General features: G+C 39.0%; 1 non-coding gene across 1 annotated transcript; it reads right to left on the reverse strand.

The window, feature by feature from the left end:
* Positions 1-14,598: 14,598 nt before the first annotated feature.
* Positions 14,599-14,701, reverse strand: LOC116558576. The gene has a single exon (XR_004272077.1). It is a non-coding gene; the product is annotated as a small nucleolar RNA U13 (small nucleolar RNA).
* Positions 14,702-19,639: the final 4,938 nt, after the last annotated feature.

Raw genomic sequence — 19,639 nt, forward strand, 5'->3', positions numbered from 1 at the left:
TTCTTTCTTTCTTTCTTTCTTTCTTTCTTTCTTTCTTTCTTTCTTTCCTTTCTTTCTTTCTTTCTTTCTGTTTCTTTTTTTTTCCTTTTTCTTTCTTTCTTTCTTTCCTTTTTTTCATATCTTCATTTCTTTTTCAAAAAGTTTCAATAGGTTTTTGGGGAACAGGCAGTGTTTGGTTACATGATGAGATTGGGTGCACCCATCACCCAAGCAGTGTACGATGTACCCAGTGTGTAGTCTTTCATCCCTCACCCCACTCCCACCCTGTCCCTGAGTCTCCAAGGTGCATTGCATTATTCTTACTACTTCGCATTCTCACAGCTTAGCTCCCACTTATTGAGTGAGAACATAGGATGTTTAGTTTTCCATTCCTGATTACTTCACTTAGAATAATGGTCTCCTGTTCCATCCAGGTTGCTGTAAATGTCATTACTTTGTTCATTTTTATGACTGAGTAGTATCCCATGGTGTGTGTGTGTGTGTGTGTGTGTGTGTGTGTGTGTGTGTGTACCACATTTTCTTTATCCACTCATTGATTGGAGAGCATTTGGGCTGGTTCCATATTTTTGCAATTGCAAATTGTGCTGCTATGAACATGCGTGTGCAATTATCTGTTTCATATGATGACTTTTTTTTCCTCTGGGTAGATACCCAGAAGTGGATTTGCTAGATCAAATGGTAGATCTACTGTTAGTTCTTTAAGGAATCGCCACACTGTTTTCCACAGTGGTTGTACTATTACATTCCCACCAACAGTGTAAAAGCATTCCCTTTTCACCACATACATGACAACGTCTATTTTTTTTTTAATTATGGCCATTCTTGCAGTACTGAGGTGATATTGCATTGTGGTTTTGGTTTGCCTTTCCCTGACAATTAGTGATATTGAGCATTTTTTCATAATTTCTGTTCCGTTGGTCTATGTGCCTATTTTAATACCAGTAACATGCAGTTTCTGTTGACTGTGGACTTAGAGTATAGTTTGAAATCAGTTATTATAATACCTCCAGATTTGTTCCTTTTGCTTAATTTTACTTTGGTTATGTAAACTCTTTTTTGGTTCTGTGTAAATTTTAGGATTGTTTTATCTAGTTCTGTGAAGAATAATGGTGGAATTTTGATGGGAATTGCATTGAATTTGTAGATTGCTTTTGACAGTATAGTCATTTTCACAATATTGATTTTACCCATGTATGAGCAGTATGTGCAGGTGTGACTATGTATAGGATAAAATACAAGAACAGCTGACCATGAAGAGTGGAAAATCAGAAAAACAACTGCTTTTTTTTGCATTTTAGTTTTGGGGTACATGTGAAGAACATGCAAGATTGTTGCATAGGTACACACGTGGCAGTGTGATTTGCTGCCTTCCTCCCCTTCACCTATATCTGGCATTTCTCCCCATGCTATCTCTCCCCTCCTCCCCACCCCCATCCCTCCCCCATTTCCCCCCAACAGACCCCAGTGTGTAGTGCTTCCCTCCTTCTGTCCATGTGTTCTCATTGTTCAACACCCACCCATGAGTGAGAACACACGGTGTTTGATTTTCTGCTCTTGTGTCAGGTTGTTGAGAATGATGGTTTCCAGATACATCCATGTCCCTACAAAGGACAAGAACTCATCGTTTTTGATGGCTGCATAATATTCCATGGTGTATATGTATCACATTTTCCCTGTTGAGTCTATCATCGATGGGCATTTGGGTTGGTTCCAGGTCTTTGCTATCATAAACTGTGCTGCAATGAACATTCGTGTATATGTGTCCTTAAAGTAGAACGATTTATAATCCTTTGGATATATACCCAGTAAAGGGATTGCTGGGTCAAATGGAATTTCTATTTCTAGGTCCTTAAGGAATCGCCACACTGTCTTGACAATGGTTGAACTAATTTACACTCCGACAAACAGTGTAAAAGTGTTCCTAATCCTCCACATCCTCTCCAGCATCTGTTGTCTCCAGATTTTTTTTTTTTTTGAGACGGAGTTTCACTCTTGTTACCCAGGCTGGAGCGCAATGGCGCAATCTTGGCTCACTGCAACCTCTGCCTCCTGGGTTCAGGCAATTCTCCTGCCTCAGCCTCCTGACTAGCTGGGATTACAGGCATGCGCCACCATGCCCAGCTGATTTTTTTGTATTTTTAGCAGAGACGGGGTTTCACCATGTTGACCAGGATGGTCTCGATCTCTTGACTTCGTGATCCACCCACCTCGGCCTCCCGAAGTACTGGGATTACAGACGTTAGCCACCGCACCCGGCCATCTCCAGATTTTTTAATGATCACCATTCTAACTGGTGTGAGATGGTATCTGAATGTAGTTTTGATTTGCATTTCTCTAATGACCAGTGATGATGAGCATTTTTTCATATGTCTGTTGGCCTCATCTATGTTTTCTTTTGTAAAGTGTCTGTTCATATCCTTTGCCCACTTTTGAATGGGCTTGTTTGTTTTTTTCTTGTATATCTGTTTTAGTTCTTTGTAAATTCTGGATATCAGCCCTTTGTCAGATGGGTAAACTACAAAAATTTTTTCCCATTCTGTTGGTTGCTGTTTCTCTCTAATGACTGTTTCTTTTGCTGTGCAGAAGCTGTGGACTTTGATTAGGTCCCATTTGTTTATTTTGGCTTTTGTTGCCAATGCTTTTGGCGTTTTGGTCACGAAGTCCTTGCCTACGCCTATGTCCTGAATGGTTTTGCCTAGATTTTCTTCTAGAGTTTTTATGGTGTTAGGTCTTATGTTTAAGTCTGTAATCCATCTGGAGTTAATTTTAGTGTAAGGTGTCAGGAAGGGGTCCAGTTTCTGCTTTTTGCACATGGCTAGCCAGTTTTCCCAACACCATTTATTAAACAGGGAATCCTTTCCCCATTGCTTGTTTTTTTCAGGTTTGTCAAAGATCGGATGGTTGTAGGTAAGCTGTGTTGCCTCCAAGGCCTCTGTTCTGTTCCATTGGTCTCTATCTCTGTTTTGGTACCAGTACCATGCTGTTTTGATTACTGTAGGCTTGTAGTATAGTTTGAAGTCCAGTAGTGTGATACCTCCCGCTTTGTTCTTTTTGCTTAGAATTGACTTGACTATGCGGGCTCCCTTTTGGTCCCATATGAAGTTTAAGGTGGTTTTTTCCAGTTCTGGGAAGAAGGTCATTGGTAGCTTGATGCGAATAGCATTGAATCTGTAAATTACATTGGGCAGTATGGCCATTTTCACGATATTGATTCTTCCTAACCATGAACATGGAATGTTTCTCCATCTGTTTGTGTCCTCTCTTATTTCATTGAGCAATGGCTTGTAGTTCTCCTTGAAGAGATCCTTTACGATCCTTGTTAGTTGTATTCCTACGTATTTTATTCTCTTTGTACCAATTCTGAATGGCAGTTCGTTCTTGACTTGGCTCTCTTTAAGTCTATTATTGGTGTATAGGAATGCATGTGATTTTTGCACATTGATTTTCTATCCTGAGACTTTGCTGAAGTTGCTTATCAGATTCAGGAGGTTTGGGGCTGAGACGTTGGGGTCTTCTAGGTATACAATCATGTCGTCTGCAAATAGAGACAATTTGACTTCCTCCTTTCCTATTTCAATACCCTTTATTTCTTTTTCCTGCCTGATTGCTCTGGTTAGAACTTCCAGTACTATATTGAATAGGAGTGGTGAGAGATAGTATCCTTGTCTAGTGCCTGATTACAAAGGGAATGCTTCCAGTTTTTGCCCATTCAATACAATATTGGCTGTTGGTTTGTCATAAATAGCTTTTATTATTTTGAGATATGTTCCGTCAGTACCTAGTTTATTGAGGGTTTTTAGCATAAAGGGCTGTTGAATGTTGTCAAAGGCCTTCTCTGCATCAATTGAGATACTCATGTGGTTTTTGTCTTTGGTTCTGTTTATGTGGTGAATTACGTTTATAGGCTTGTGTATGTTGAACCAGCCTTGCATCCTTGGGATGAAACCTACTTGATCATGATGGATAAGCTTTTTGATGTGCTGTTGCAATCAGCTTGCCAGTATTTTATTGAAGATTTTTGCATCTATGTTCATCATGGATATTGGCCTGAAGTTTTCATTTCTTATTGAGTCTCTGCCGGGTTTTGGTATCAGGGTGATGTTTGTCTCATAAAATGATTTGGGAAGGATTCCCTCTTTTTGGATTATCTGGAATAGTTTCAGAAGGAAAGATACCAGCTCCTCTTTGTATGTCTGGTAGAACTCAGCTGTGAACCCGTCTGGACCTGGGCTTTTTTTGGGTGGTAGGCTCTTAATTGCTGTCTCAACTTCAGACCTTCTTATGGGTCTGTTCAGGGTTTCAGCTGCTTTCTGGTTTAGGCTTGGGAGGAGGCAAGTGTCCAGTAATTTATCCATTTCTTCCAGGTTTACTAGTTTATGTACATAGAGTTGTTTGTAATAATCTCTGATGCTGCTTTGAATTTCAGTGGAATCTGTGGTGATATCCCCTTTATCGTTTTTTATTGCATCAATTTGGTTATTCTCTCTTTTCTTCTTTATTAATCTGGCTAGTGGTCTGTCTATTTTGTTGATCTTTTCAAAAAACCAGCTCCTGGATTTATTGATTTTTTCAAAGTTTTTTTGTTTCTCTATCTCCTTCAGTTCTGCTGTGATCTTAGTTATTTCTTGTCTTCTGTTAAGTTTTGAGGTTTTTTTTTAAATCTTGCTCCTCTAGCTCTTTCAATTTTGATGTTAGGGTGTCAATTTTAGATCTCTCCTTGCTTCTCATGTGGGCACTTATTGCTATATATTTTCCCCTGGAGAATGGTATAAATGTGTCCCAGAGCTTCTGGTATGTTGTGTCTTCATTCTCGTTGGTTTTGAAGAACATCTTTATTTCTGCCTTCATTTCATTGTTTATCCAGTCAACATTCAAGAGCCAGTTGTTCAGTTTCCATGAAGCTGTGTGGTTCTGAGTTAGTTTCAGCATTCTGAGTTCTAACTCGATTGCACTGTGGTCTGAGAGACTGTTTGTTATGATTTCCGTTCTTTTGCATTTGCTGAGGAGTGGTTTATTTCCAATTATGTGGTCAATTTTGGCGTAGGTGTGATGTGGTGCTGAGAAGAATGTATATTCTGTGGATTTGGGGTGGAGAGTTCTGTAAATGTCTATTAGGTTTGCTTGGTCCAGGTCTGAGTTCAAGTCCTGGATATCCTTGTTAATTTTCTGTCTTGTTGATCTGTCTCATATTGACAACGGGGTGTTAAAGTCTCCCACTATTATTGTGTGGGAGTCTAAGTCTCTTTGTAAGTCATTAAGAACTTGCCTTATGTATCTGGGTGCTCCTGTATTGGGTGCATATATATTTAGGATCACTAACTCTTCTTGTTGCATTGATCCTTTCACCATTATGTAATGTCCTTCTTTGTCTCTTTTGATCTTTGTTGTTTTAAAGTCTATTTTATCAGAGATAAGAATTGCAATTCCTGCTTTTTTTTTGTCTCCATTTGCTTGGTAAATCTTCCTCCATCCCTTTATTTTGAGCCTTTGTGTATCCTTGCATGTGAGATGGGTTTCCTGGATACAGCACACCAATGGGTTTTGGCTTTTTATCCAGTGCCAGTCTGTGTCTTTTGATTGGGGCATTTAGTCCATTTACATTTAGGGATAATATTGTTATGTGTGAATTTGATGTTTTTGGAGTGGCTGGTACTGGTTCTTCCTTTATATGTGTAGAGCCTCTTTCAGGAGCTCTTGTAAAGCAGGTCTGGTGGTGATGAAATCTCTGAGTACTTGCTTGTTCTCAAAGGATTTTATTTTTTCTTTACTTATGAAGCTTAGTTTGGCTGGATAGAAGATTCTGGGTTGAAAGTTCTTTTCTTTAAGGATGTTGAATATTGGCCCCGACTCTCTTCTGGCTTGTAGGGTTTCTGCTGAGAGATCTGCTGTGAGTCTGATGGGCTTCCCTTTGTAGGTAGCCCAACCTTTCTCTCTGACTGCCCTTAGCATTTTCTCCTTCATTTCAACCCTGGTGAATCTGATGATTATGTGCCCTGGGGTTGCTCTTCTTGATGAATATCTTTGTGGTGTTCTCTGTATTTCCTGGACATGAATATTGGTCTGCCTTGCTAGGTTGGGGAAGTTTTCCTGGATAATATCCTGAAGAGTATTTTCCAGCTTGGATTCATTCTCTTCATCACATTCAGGTACACCTATCAAATGTAGATTAGGTCTTTTCACATAGTCCCACATTTCTTGGAGACTTTATTCATTCCTTTTTACCCTTTTTTCTCTATTCTTGCCTTATTGTTTTATATCATTGAGTTGATCTTCGACCTCTGATAGCCTTTCTTCTGCTTGGTCAATTCGGCTGTTGAAACTTGTGCATGCTTCTTGAAGTTCTCATGTTGTGTTTTTCAGCTCTATCAATTCACTTATATTCCTCTCTATGTTGTCCATTCTCGTTAGCATTTTGTGAAATTATTTTTCAAGGTTCTTAGTTTCTTGCATTGGGTTAGAACATGTTCTTTTAGCTCACTGTAGTTTTTTATTACCCACATTCTGAAGTCTGATTCTGTCATTTCATCACACTCCTTCTCCATCCAGCCTTGATCCCTTGCTGGTGAGGAATTGTGATCCCTTTTAGGAGGAGAGGTGTTCGGGTTTCAGGTGTTTTCATCCTTTTTGTGCTGGTTTCTTCCCATCTTTGTGGATTTATCCACCTGTTGCCTTTGTAGTTACTGACTTTCTGATTGGGTCTCTGAGTGAACTTCCAGTTTGTGGATGCTGAAGTTCCTTCTTTTCCTTAGCTTTCCTTCTAACAGCCTGGCCCCTCTGCTGTAGGACTACTGAGGTCCACTCCAGGTACTGCTTGCCTGGGGATCGCCTGCAGCAGCTGCATAACAGTAAGGGTTGCTACGAGTTTCTTCTTCTGCTATCTTTGTCCCAGAAGGATACCTGCCAAATGTCAGTCTGTTCTCTCCTTTATGAGGTGACTCTTTGGATATGCGGGGGTCAGGGAGTTGCTTGAGGAGACAGTATGTCCTTTATTGGAGCTCAAGTCCTGAGCTGTGAGCTCCGTTGTTCATTCAGAGTTGCTGGGCAGGTGTGTTTAGGTCTACTGTAGCAGAACTCATAAACTCCCTTTTTTTTTGTTTTCCCAGGTGCTCTGTCCCAGGGAGTTAAGGCTTTATTTATGAGTTTCCGTTGTGCTGCTGCCTTTTTTTTTTTCTTTCAGGGTTGCCTGTGCAGCGTGGAGGCAGTCTAGTCACTGTCTGCCTGCAGAGGCTTTGCTGAGCTGCTGTGGGCTCCACCCCGCTGCCATATGATCTTCCCTGCCGTCCTGTTTATATGGGTTTAGTTAGAACTGCCTCAGCAATGGCAGCCCGCCTCTGTTGTGGTGGGCTCTCTCTGTAGTGGGAAGTTGCCTTGGCAATGGCGGGTTGCCTCAGCAATGGTGGGCTGCCTCAGCGATGGCAGACTGCCTCTGTAGTGGTAGAGTGTCTCTGTAATGGTGGACACCCCTCCCCCACAGAGGCGGACCATCCTGGGTTCAGCAGTGCTTTCTGTGAAACTCTCAACCCAGAGCATTTTCAATTACTGTGTTTTTTTTGTGTGGTGGGGGTTTGGGGGGTGGGACCAGCCGAGCCTGATCACTTGGCTCCCTGACTCAGAGTCTTTTTTTTTTTTTTTTTTTTCAGTTGAATGGACAACTTTTTCCCAGGTGTTCCAGCCACCTGTTGAAAAGGCACCAGGATCTCCCACGCCACGACTCACTGAGTCAGCTGAAACAGCAGCGCTGAGATTCCTGGCAGTTTTTTTGCCTAGGAATATTCTGGTCTGGCTAGCTATTTCAGATGAATGGGCGACTCAGCCGTCTCAGGGCTCCAATCGCCAGCTAAGAGGGCACTCGGACCTGTGTCTTTTGTACGGAGAACTGCCGTGCCAGGGCGCGGGCAAAGCAGCTGCGCACAGGCTGAAACAGCCACGCTGGCCGAAACAGCCACGCTGGCCAAAGCATCCATGCTGGCGACAGGTGGGGCTCCTCTGCCTGGGAATCTCCTGGTCTGTGGGCAATAAAAATCCATCTGGAAATGCAACGTCCACTCACCCTCTGCACTTTCACTGGGAGCTGCAATCCTGAGCTGTTTCTAGTCGGCCATCTTCTACCTTTGTCCGTGACATAATCTTAAGTGTCTTTTTCAGTGCTTGGCCTTCCATGAGTATTAATTCATTTTCTTCTATTGCCAACAATCTAATAAAAAGTTGAATTTTTGACATCCCTACGTTTTATTTGTTCATTTGGTTTTTTTTGCTGAAATGTTACTACAGTAGGCTGTGTGTGCTTCTTTTTTTTTCCTTTTTCTTTTTTTTTTTAAGAGGTGGGATTTCACCATGTTGACCAGGATGGTCTCAATCTCTTGACCTCATGATCCACCCATCTTGGCCTCCCAAAGTGCAGAGATTACAGGCATGGGCCACCACGCCCAGCTGGCTCTGTGTACTTCTGTTTCCAGTCTGTTTCCTAGTTTTTGAAAAAGTTGTAAGATATTAATGGATATTTAATGAGCACTTTTACTGTCCCTGTTGCTGTAAAGTGTCATAAGAAACAAAAAAAAACAAGACTTAATTCTCATGAAGCCCAAGTGAGTTTATAGTCTGCTTAGGGAAAGAATGAAATATGAAATTATTAATAACCATTATTATAACTATTATTATAAAAATAAAGTATCAGTGTGTTTCAAGGACAGGAAGTACAAAAATTAAAATTAAAATTGTAGAGCAGTTTCAAATGAGAGCATAGGCTGAATTCCTGTGAAATGCATCATGGTGGACATTTCCCCCAAAATGATAGCCTGGCTCTAGGGCTTTGATATGGAAAATGGTAGAGTATCCTAGATAAGATGATGAGCCTATGGGGTTGGGCAGCACGAGGTAGGTAATGACTGGAACCTCTCTCACCAGGCAGTATATGTTTTTGAAAGTGGTGTAAGTAAAATTGAAGAGACCAGGTGACCAAGAACTAAGAGAGCGCTGTACTCTAAGTTAAAGATCTGACATACAGTATTACAGGTTTTAAGCAGGGAGGGGAAAATCATAGCAGGTATCTATCTAGTCTAGCAGTGGGCATGTCATGACCAGGAACTGAGAAGACTACCCAGGAGGCATATGTAACAGTCCTGGTGTTTATGGATGACAATACTAGAGTGATCACAGTTAACAAAAAAGCGTGCAGAAGAATATGTAGTTTTTCTGATCCAGGGTATGTTTTTCTTTTTACTTTTTTTTTTTTTTGAGACGGAGCTTCACTCTTGTTGCTCAGGCTGGAGTACAATAGCATGATCTCCACTCACCCTAACCTATACCCCCCAGATTCAAGTGATTTTCCTGCCTCAGTCCCCCCAGTAGCTGGGATTATAGGCATGCACCACCATGCCAGGCTAATTTTTTATGTATTTTTAATAAAGACAGGGTTTCTTCATGCTGGTCTTAAACTCCCAACCTCAGGTGATCCACACACCTTAGCCTCCCAAAGTGCTTGGATTACAGGAGTGAGCCACTGTGCCCAGCCAGATTATGTTTTTAAGTACCATGAATTCCTCTTGTGATATAAAAAGATACTTTTTATACAAAAAGATGGCAAAAGTCTCTTTTTGATTTCTCAGCTGTGTTCCAAACAACAATTTCACTTTTCATTTTTTGTCTTTAATGAAAGATGAGCTGTATATGGTTTGTTCTGCAGGAAAGATTTCCATTTTTCACTTTTAAATCATGAGGCATGGAAGATGGAGTAATTAAATATCTTTTGGGATACTTCTACTCCAAAGACAAACATTTTGATTTAACATTAGCTTAAGATATAACTTTTATTTTCACTTTGAAATGTTTGAAATATGAAAGATGATATAGATGGCATTATGTGGAAAATAATATATTCAGTAGTTAAAGTATTTTGTGACTTCTATCAAGAATTTTATGGTTACTAAGAGAAATACGCATGTCTGTTATTTGGCTGTGGCTGTGTGCCTGTCTCAGTGAATTTATACTAATGACAGCAGAAGAACTGTCAGCAGATCATATGTGCAATGGGGGGTCATTAACACTTTAAGTTACTAAGATTTTTAAGTTATTTAGATCCTCAAGAAATGCACAAGTTGTATTTGATTATATTTTGTAATATGTCCCTATTAACTGCATTCCAAAGAGTATCCCATGTGATTATAGCCAGAACATAACATCAGATGTTTATAGAAATAAAAAATGACTTTTTTTTATCCCTTTACTTGCTATTCCTATTGAATTTTTCTTCAGAAAGAACAATTAAGGACTTTAAAGGAAATAATCTTCCTTAGAGAATATTTGTATTATTTTATTATATCATGAATATGTCTAGAACTAGACACAAGTTTATGGTTTAATTTTTGTTTTATTACCTATGGAGAATAAGCATTTAAGAAAGCACTAGTTTTTTTCAAGTGTGAAATCCTTGCATTATGATAGAGATAAGACATTGAATCTTTTTGAATTCTTCTACTCTTTTCATCATTTTTTAATTTAAAATTTCTTTTGAGATATACTTTTATTTTCATCTGTTTTAAAATTTGTAAATACATTATTGCTTAATACAAGTACCATAAGCATTAGAAGGAATAGAAATTTGCAAATTATTTACCTATTAATTGCCATAAGGTTTTACAATTCTAGAGCGTAGTAGTCATTCAACATTAATAAATGCATTGCTTTCTTCCTGTAAGCATTTGTTCAGAAATTATGGATTAAGACTGTGGGCCAGAAAGCGTTCAGGGTATGCAAGATAATTAAGAACATTTAAGCATTCAGGGTATGCAAGATAATTAAGAACATTTAAGCATTCAGGGTATGCAAGATAATTAAGAACATTTGCCCCAAACTGCTTATTCCAGGCAGTGTAACATGACTAAGAAACTGAGGTAGCAGAGCTCAGAGCACTACATGAAGACTGAGAACAAGGGGTTTGCTTGTTGTACTTTCAGTGACTTTAGACCTGGGACTGAAGAGTGACTGGAAGTTTGTAATAGGGTGGGAGGCAGTGTCAATGAAAGATGTCAGGGTGAAAAGCAGGTGCACTTAAGTACCCAGTGTCAAGGGAAGTATGGGAAGGGGGAAAAGCTTTGGAAGAAGGAAATGCTAGAGCATAGCTCAGAATTACCATCTGGCATTTCATACTATGAAAATGCTTTAATATAATAAAATAAAAATAAAACTTCTGTGGTTCATGCTACTGTATTTTATCCTTTAACTCAAGCAGGATATGAGTTTAAGTATTAGTTGTTTTTGCCCCTGTAGTATAATTATAATAACTGACATACTTCTTATCTTTTACAGTGAAGTTTAGCAACTGCAATGGAAAAAGAAAAGTGCAGTATGAGAGCAATGAGCCAGCAGATTTTAAGATGGATGAAGATGGCATGGTGTATGCTGTGAGAAGCTTTCCACTCTCTCCTGAGCATGCCAAGTTCCTGATACATGCCCAGGACAAGGAGACCCAGGAAAAGTGGCAAGTGGCAGTAAAATTGAGCCTCAAGCCAAACTTAACTGAGATGTCAGTGAAGGTATAGTATCCAAATATGGCTTTAGGATGGGCTAAAAATCAGATTTATTCAGTTTGAATGAAATACATGCTTTACTTCAGATCACATTAATGGATGGCCACTATTTGAATTTTTATCAACTTCAGTCATTGTAATAGTATTTTGTTGTGTTTTTCATCTTTAAAGATACTTAGACTAAATATATTTTAAGCAACTAGAAATTGTGTTTTAAAGATTTGTTTATACTTTGAGATTTATAACTTAATTTAAATTAGAAGCCGTTTTAAATTTCTTAGAAGCTCTGTAAGCTATTAAATAAAACAAAAAATAATACTTTATAAGATGTCATCAGTCAGATTTATTAGATGAATACTATAGATTTAAAGTAGTAACAGAAAAACATTTCTGGCAATGAGAATTTGGTTTTTGTCTTTTTCTTTAATAATCAAATTGAGGGGTATGAATTATTTATATTACCTTGACATTTTAGGAATGATATACTCCCTCTGGTGGAGGCTACTTTGAGCCAAGATGAAATAAATGAGATATATTTCCAGCAGAGTGCCATTCAGTTCAACAAATATTTATTGAGCACTTAATTTGTATAAGTCCCTGCTAAGAATTTTAAATAAAATACAGTAACTTCAGTAAAGTTATGATAATATTATTTTCTGAATATTTTAGTTTTATTTAGTTAATTCAAAACAAATATGATGGGACACGCCCATATATTCTGAAGTCCATGAACTATAGAACTATGCCTACTACTTTTGTTTATACTTACAGAGTACTATACTGTGAGAGATAGAAACACACATATTCATTTCTGGTATTTAATTGTAAATGTCATATATACACCACAATCAAACAGGAATAATAAAGGAAAATGTATCATTTTTCTCTTATTTCAGTGTTGTGGTTTTATTATATGAAATTTAATTTGTTAATCTATTAACTGTTCAGGGAAGTCATGTCATTTGGGTGGTATAAAGTGAAAAACCAGTAACTAATGGAGTGAAAAGATGCTTTTGTTGTTGATTTGCTGTGTTCCAGCTAACTAGCTAGGATATTTGCACTGAAGCAGCAAGGGCTAATGGCTAAAATGCCTACAGCTAGAGAGAGAAACAGAAGGAAATGTTGACATCCAGCAGAGATTAATACCTAATGTGCAAAATGCTTCTGCTGTAAAATGATATGTGTCCCTTCCCACCTGATGATTCTGTTGACCATGTGGTCGTGCTTAATGTCAATGGAGACAAAAAATGTAATCCTTCTGAATATCTAGGAAGGGGAGAAAAACTGAAGATCTTGACAGCATCACTAATGCTTACATTAGGCTTAATATTTCAGCAGCATGGCAAGTAGATCCATGTTTCTCAGCTAGAATGCCATGAGTGGTATACAGGTATACTACAGATACTCACTGAAACTGTCTTTTAGTTTTATAGTGGCTGCAAGAATTGGCGAAATAGCATACTTGGCTCACATTATATTTCTGTTGGATAGCATTTACCCTCCAGGTTATCAGCAGGTAGCTGCTTGTGCTGAGAGAGGAAAGTAATCCTCAGATATCAAGAAAATGATCTCTGGGAGAGTGGTGGTGATGTCAGGTTATGGATGTTCTAACAAGGACTTGGCATGTCATCGCTACCTCTGTCATTCAATGTAGTTGATGTGCCTTGTGCTGCTGTGCCTGTTTTCCTTATTGAAGCTCTTCCTTATCAAAGCTCCTCCTGTGGCCTGCAGGAGTCTCTGCCTGCTGGCTCCTGAGTCCTTATGTGATGGTCATAGTCATCCTTGATCAGTTCTTGCTCTCTGATGTGAGAGAGCACTTGGAATCACCCATAAGAAGTCCTGATTTCTTTTAGTAGAAAATGGTATTTCAGCATGACAGCCTAAGCATACAAATGATTACTGCCATAAGTTGGTCATTACTTGTAGGCTTCTCAGTGATCTGAACTAAGAGAGTTCATATAGATATTTCCAGTTCACATTCAGGACTACATCTTATTCATTCTTCCACTGGAGAATTATTACCTGGTCGAATCAGAAGATGATGAAATTAGAGAATCGCATAATTACTCATTTGCTTTATCCCATATTACACACAAATGTATCAGAATAATATGATTACTGAAAACAGTTAAATATTTTTCCCTCATTAAAAAAAATTCATTTGTTCCTCTTTTATCCTGCTAAACTCACTTACTAGTAGGAGGCTTTTTGTTTTGTTTTTGTAAATTGCCTGGAATTGACTACACAGACAATTGTGTAGAAAACATAGGGATAGTTTTATTTTTTTTGTTTTCAACCTGTATGGTTTTTTCTTTTCCTTTTTGTTAATTACTTTTTCTTGGAGGGTAGAGATGGCATCTCTCTATGTTGCTCAGGTTGGTCTCAAACTCCTAAGCTCTAGTGATCTGCCTGACTCAGCCTCCCAGAGTGCTGGGATTACAGGCGTGAGTTACCATGCCTAGCCTTATTTCTGTTTTAAAATGTTCTGCCTTAATTCAATGACTGGACTTTTAGTACAATGTGGAGTAAGAGTGCCGAGAGTAGACATCCTATGTTGTTCCCAATCTTTTCACTATTATTTATTTATTATCATGATTGGGTGTTGAATTTTGTCTAAAGCCTTTCAGTGTCAGTTGATATGATCATCTGGATATGGGTTTCATTCTTTACTCTTTTGATATAGATCCTATTGATCCTTTTATTTTTAGAGACACAGTCTTCCTCTGTCACCCAGGCTGGAGTGCAGTGGTATGATCATGGCTCACTGCAGCCTTGACCTCCTGTGATTCAGTGATCCTCCTGCCTCAGCTAATTTTTTTTTGTTTGTTTGGTAGAGCCAGATCCTACTGTGTTGCCCAGGCTGGTCTTGAACCCCTAGCTTCAAGTGATCTTCCCACTTCAGTCTCTCAGTGTTAGATTTATAGGCAGGAGCCACCACACTTGGCCTGATTCATTTTTTTGACTGTTGAACTGGACTTGCATACCTGGAATAACTCTCGCTTGGTTGGTCATGAATGAAAATGAAAATACAATATATGGAAATATGTGTGGTTTTTTTTATTTTTTCTTTTCATATCAGATGCTTTACATGCTAATGTCATAACAGGGTTCAGGGTGACATATCCCACACATATGCATGAACACCCAGTCATCACACTTAGGAACTACAAAAGGAACACCAGTTGAAAATTTTTGTACAAATCTAGGACTTTTGCATTCATGAGAGTTACTGGTCTGTGGGAGTTTTTTTGTTTTGTTTTATTTTTGTTTCCTTTTTTGGGGGGTACCATCTTCAACTGATTTTGTCATCGAGATAATAAGGGCCTCATAAAATGAGTTGCAAAGTGTTCCCTATTCTGTTTTCTGGAAGAGTTTGCATAGAATTGGAATGAATTCTTTAAATATTTGATGTAATTCTCCAGTGAAACCATCTGGGCCTGGAGATTTTGTGTTCAGAAGTTCTTAATTACAAATTTTATTTGTTTAATGGTTATAGGATGATTCAGGTTATCCATTTCATCTTGCCTGAGTTTTGTTAGTTTATGATTTTCAAGGTATTTCAAGGCCCGTTAGGGAAGCAGAAGTTGCACTGAGTGTCTTCTGCAAGAGAACATCTTGGATGTTCCGAGGGTGATGTTTATAGCATTTCCTTAATACTCTTTAATGGCTGCAGGAGCCTTTTTGAGAAGCCCTGTTTTATTCGTGATGTTTTTTGTTTGTGTCTTCTTTGTTTTTATCTTTGTCATAAAATTTATTAGTTTTGTTGATTCCATCCAGATAACCAGCTTTTTGTTTCATTGGTTTTTCTCCATTTTTCTGTTTTCAATTTTATTGACTTCTGCCCTTTATTATTTCTGTTTTTCTGCTTGTTTGATTTATTTTGTTCTTTTTGAAATTTCTAAGATTATTGGTTTATCTTTTTGAAATTTTTTTTCTTTATTGGTTTATCTTTTTAATGTTTCTTTTTTACCCTTTTTTTTTTTCTTTTTTTGAGACAGAGTCTCACTCTGTTGCCAGGCTGGAGTACAGGGGCACAATCTCGGCTCACTGCAACCTCCACCTCCTGGGTTCAAGTGATTCTCCTGCCTCAGCCTCCCGAGTAGCTGGAACTATAAGCACGCACCATCCCTCCCAGCTAAGTTTTGTATTTTTAGTAGAGACAAGGTTTTACCACGTTGGCGATCTCTTGACCTAGCGATCCGCCCACCTCGGCTTCCAAAAGTGCTGGGATTACATCATGAACCACCATGCCCAGCCTGTCTTTTCTCATTTCTAATGTGAACATTTAGTGCTTAAATTTCCTTCCCAGTGCTGCTGAGCTACACTCCACAAATGTTCATATGTTGTATTTTCATTAATATTTCCTTTGGGACTTCTTTTTGGCCCATGCATTATTTATAAGTACATAGTTTTAATTATCAAGTACTTAGAGAGTTTCTTCTTTTTCTATTATAGATTTCTAGCTTGATTACATTATGTTCTGAGAACATATTCTTATGATTTGAATTCTTTTAGATTTGCTGTGATTTTTTTTATTGCCCCAAATGTATTTTGTCTTGGTAGATGTTCTGTTGGCTTTAAAAATATGTGTATTTTGCTCTTGGGGAGTGGGGTTTTGTACAAATGTCAGATTTTGCTGATTGACTGTTCAGATCTTTTGTAAATCCTTGCTCCTTTTCTGCCTAGTTTCACTCTGTCACTTAGGCTAGAGTGTGCAGTGGCACAGACATGGTTCACTGCAACCTTGACCTCCTAGGTTCAAGGAGTTCCCCTGCCTTAGCCTCCCAAGTAGCTGGGACTGTAGGTGTGTGCCACCACACCTGGCTAAACTTAAAATTTTTTGGAGAGATGAGGCCTTGTTCTGTCGTCCAGGCTTGAACTCCTGTCCTCAAGCAATCCTTCAGTTGGCCTCCCAGAGTGCTGGGATGACAGGCGTGAGCCACTGCACCTGGCCTCTGCCTAGTTTTAACAGTTGCTGAGAGGAGGATGTTGAAGTTGATGTCTTCTTGGTGAGTTAATCCTTTTGTCATTATGCAGTTTTTATGGTCACTTTCATTTCACCCCATTGGTGAAGGAGGGGTAAATGGATGAGATTGGTAGCAGTGTTTTAGTCACATATACCCACAGCTCAGAGGAGGATACTGCATGCCAAGCAGGGTAGGATGGGCAGTGTACTCAGTAGCAGAGTGAGGGCTGGGGTTGGGGGAGGCAGGCAGGCTTGATAGTAACACGAGCGCACAATGACCATTCGTTCCCAAAGGGTTTGTGATTGGCTTGTTTGAATAAATTCATGGGCTGGCAGACAGGTGAAGTGAAACTTGCTAGGCCTAGGTGCAGCTGTTCTGGCTGACAAAAGAACTAGCCTGGTGGGGAGGCTTTCCTGCTAGGTGGCGGGGTTAGGGGCTGTCTGGTAGAAACAGAAAAACCCATGGCTAGGCCTTTGGGACCCTGTGAGGCTCAAAGATATGAAGGCAGTATAGGAAATTTCAGATCTTAAAATTTAGCAAAGACCCTCTCCAGCTCTGGTAAATTATTTTGCTCTGAAGACTACTTCAGGAGATATTAATATATTCACTCTTGCTTCCTTAAAAATTAATGATTGCATAGGATATCTTTCTCCATTCTTCTACTTTCAGCCTACTTAGGTCGTTAAGTGAGGTTGAAGTTTCTTATGAACAGTATCTAGCTGGGCCATGTGTTTATTATAGCTATGCTCTCCATCAATCTGTCTTTTGGTTTATTGAGGCCATTTACATTTAAGGTGCTTTTTGTTATGTAATTGCTTAAGTCTGATGTTTTTGTTACTTGCTTTGTTTGTTTCTTTTTTCTTTCCCTCCATCTTGATTTATTTCTGTATAATATTGTTGCATGTATCTCTTTGTATAGTCTTAAAGTGTTTGCTCTGGATGTTACAATATGGGTATTGTAATATAGTAGTCTACTGGTACCAGTATTTACCATTTCAAAGCTGCCTTCCATTTATGTCTCCTTTTATAAACCTCTGGCTTGAGTATTAGGTGGTGGTATAGTTTTAGTTTCAGCCAACAAATGTGATTTTAAGAACTCGGGATTGTCTAGTGTATGTATCCACATTTCTAGTCTTTCTTTTGTCCCCCCTCACATATTTCCATATTCATCCCTTCTGCATAAGAACTTTCTGTAGTCATTTACTTATTTTTTTGTTTTAATTTTTTGTATTCTGGAAATGACAGCACATATTAAGCATTTCTAAATTTACTAGTGACAAATTCCTATAGTGTCTTCCTCTGGGAATGTCTTTATATCTCTCTCCATTTCTGAAGGGTAATTTCACAGGATATAGAATTTGTGGCTGACAATTCCTTTTTTTTTTTTTTAACACTTTAAAATGTTGTGACACTTCCTTCTGGCCTCCATGATTGTAGAGGAGAAATACACTGGTATTTGAATTGGCGTGTCCCTACAGGCCTTCTGTAGGGGGTCTTTTTGGTCTTTGTTTTTAGTTTTGAAGGTTTAATTGGTGTTGCTTTCTTTGGTATACTTTGAGGTTTGCTCAGCTTCTTGAATCTGTAAGTTTATACCTTTCACCAAATGTGGGAATCATCAGGAATTAGTTCTTTGTGTGCTCTTGCAGCTCTGGTCTCCTGTGGGAACTCAGATAACATAAATGTGGAGTCTTTTGTTATCGTCCCACAGGTCTGTGCAGCTCTGTTCATTTGTTTTCAGGTTATTTTCTCTCTGTTGTTTAGACTGGGTGAATTATGTTGATCAGGCTTCAGGTTCTCTGATTCTCTCCTCTGTCATCTCTATTTTACTCAGTAGAGCCCATCCACAGACATTTTTTTTAAATTTCTGCTACTGTATTTTATATTTCTAATTTCCATTTGATTCTTCTTCATTGTCTTTGGTGAAGTTTTTAGTTGTTTGCTTGTTGCCATGAGATTTGTAGTTGCTTGTTGAAACACTTTTATACTGGCTATTAAAAGCAATGACTCAGATGGTTCCAGCATCTGACTCATTTCAGTGTTGATGATTTCAGTTGTCCTTTCACATTCAAATTATGATTTTCTCAGTAGTATGGCAGGTGATATTCTTTTGATTTCTACACATTTGGGTTATTCTGTTAGGAGGCCTATGTAACTTTTTTTTATTTTTGCAGGTAGTTCTCCTGGTTAGGTCCTGGTCTATTTTGTGGGCTGTGATTCCAATGACAATTTAATTACGGAGCCTAGATGGTGCCATTTTGGTCTGTTTGTCTTATCTGGTATCACTGGGACTCTCCCACCAGTCCCTGCTGGTAACCACCTGAGGGAACAGGGGAGCGGCCCCAGGCTGGGCCACCTGCTACAGCTAGGTGGGTGGGGGATGGTTGCCTTGGTGTGTGGAGCTGGTTTTCTTGTTGTGTGGAAGATCTCCTTTGACCTGGGATGACTGAACCTGCCTGGGTTGCCTTCTATTGCTAGGTTGGGAGTTGGGAGCCACTGGGCCTGGGTCACCCTCTTGTTGGATGGGGTCCAGGGAGACACCTGGCCACTATGCAATCCCCAGTGCTAGAGTCCCTTGGCAGGCTTTCTCTGTCCACCTTTCAGAAGTCTCCACTGATCATCTCTTGTCTACTATTTCTAGAGTTGAGGTTACACTTCTTAGTCAGGAGGGAATAATTTGTTCTCTTCTCTAGACCAGAAGTCCTTAGTGATGGTTCTGGGTTGTAGCTGTGTTAAAGGAAGAATTGGCATATTGTTGATGTTGAGTCTTTTTGTTCAAATGAGGGCAAATCATTATTCCGTAGATAATATTACAACACCAACTTCCTTGGATTTAAGAACGTTGTTAAGGCAAGGAAAGTACTTAATGCAGTGCTTGGTGTAGAGAGCACTTACGAGTGATGGCGGTGATGCTATTCCTTTTGTCGTTCGGTAGCTTATTAATGTTTTTCTTCTTTTTTAAAAAATCAAACTTCTGGCACATTTCTTGTTAGGTTTATTCCTATGTGATGCTTTCTTTGCATTTATTACAAATAGGAGCTTCCTGTCTATCATATCATCTACCTGGTTCTTTGGCTCTTATGTGAATATGTCTTAATAGCCTTCTAAACGTTGCTCTCCAAATAAGTTTTAACTTGTCTATTTCTTTTA

Source organism: Sapajus apella, unplaced genomic scaffold (assembly GCF_009761245.1).
Source record: "Sapajus apella isolate SASKATOON/1434 unplaced genomic scaffold, GSC_monkey_1.0 scaffold21, whole genome shotgun sequence".
Lineage (NCBI taxonomy): Eukaryota > Metazoa > Chordata > Mammalia > Primates > Cebidae > Sapajus > Sapajus apella.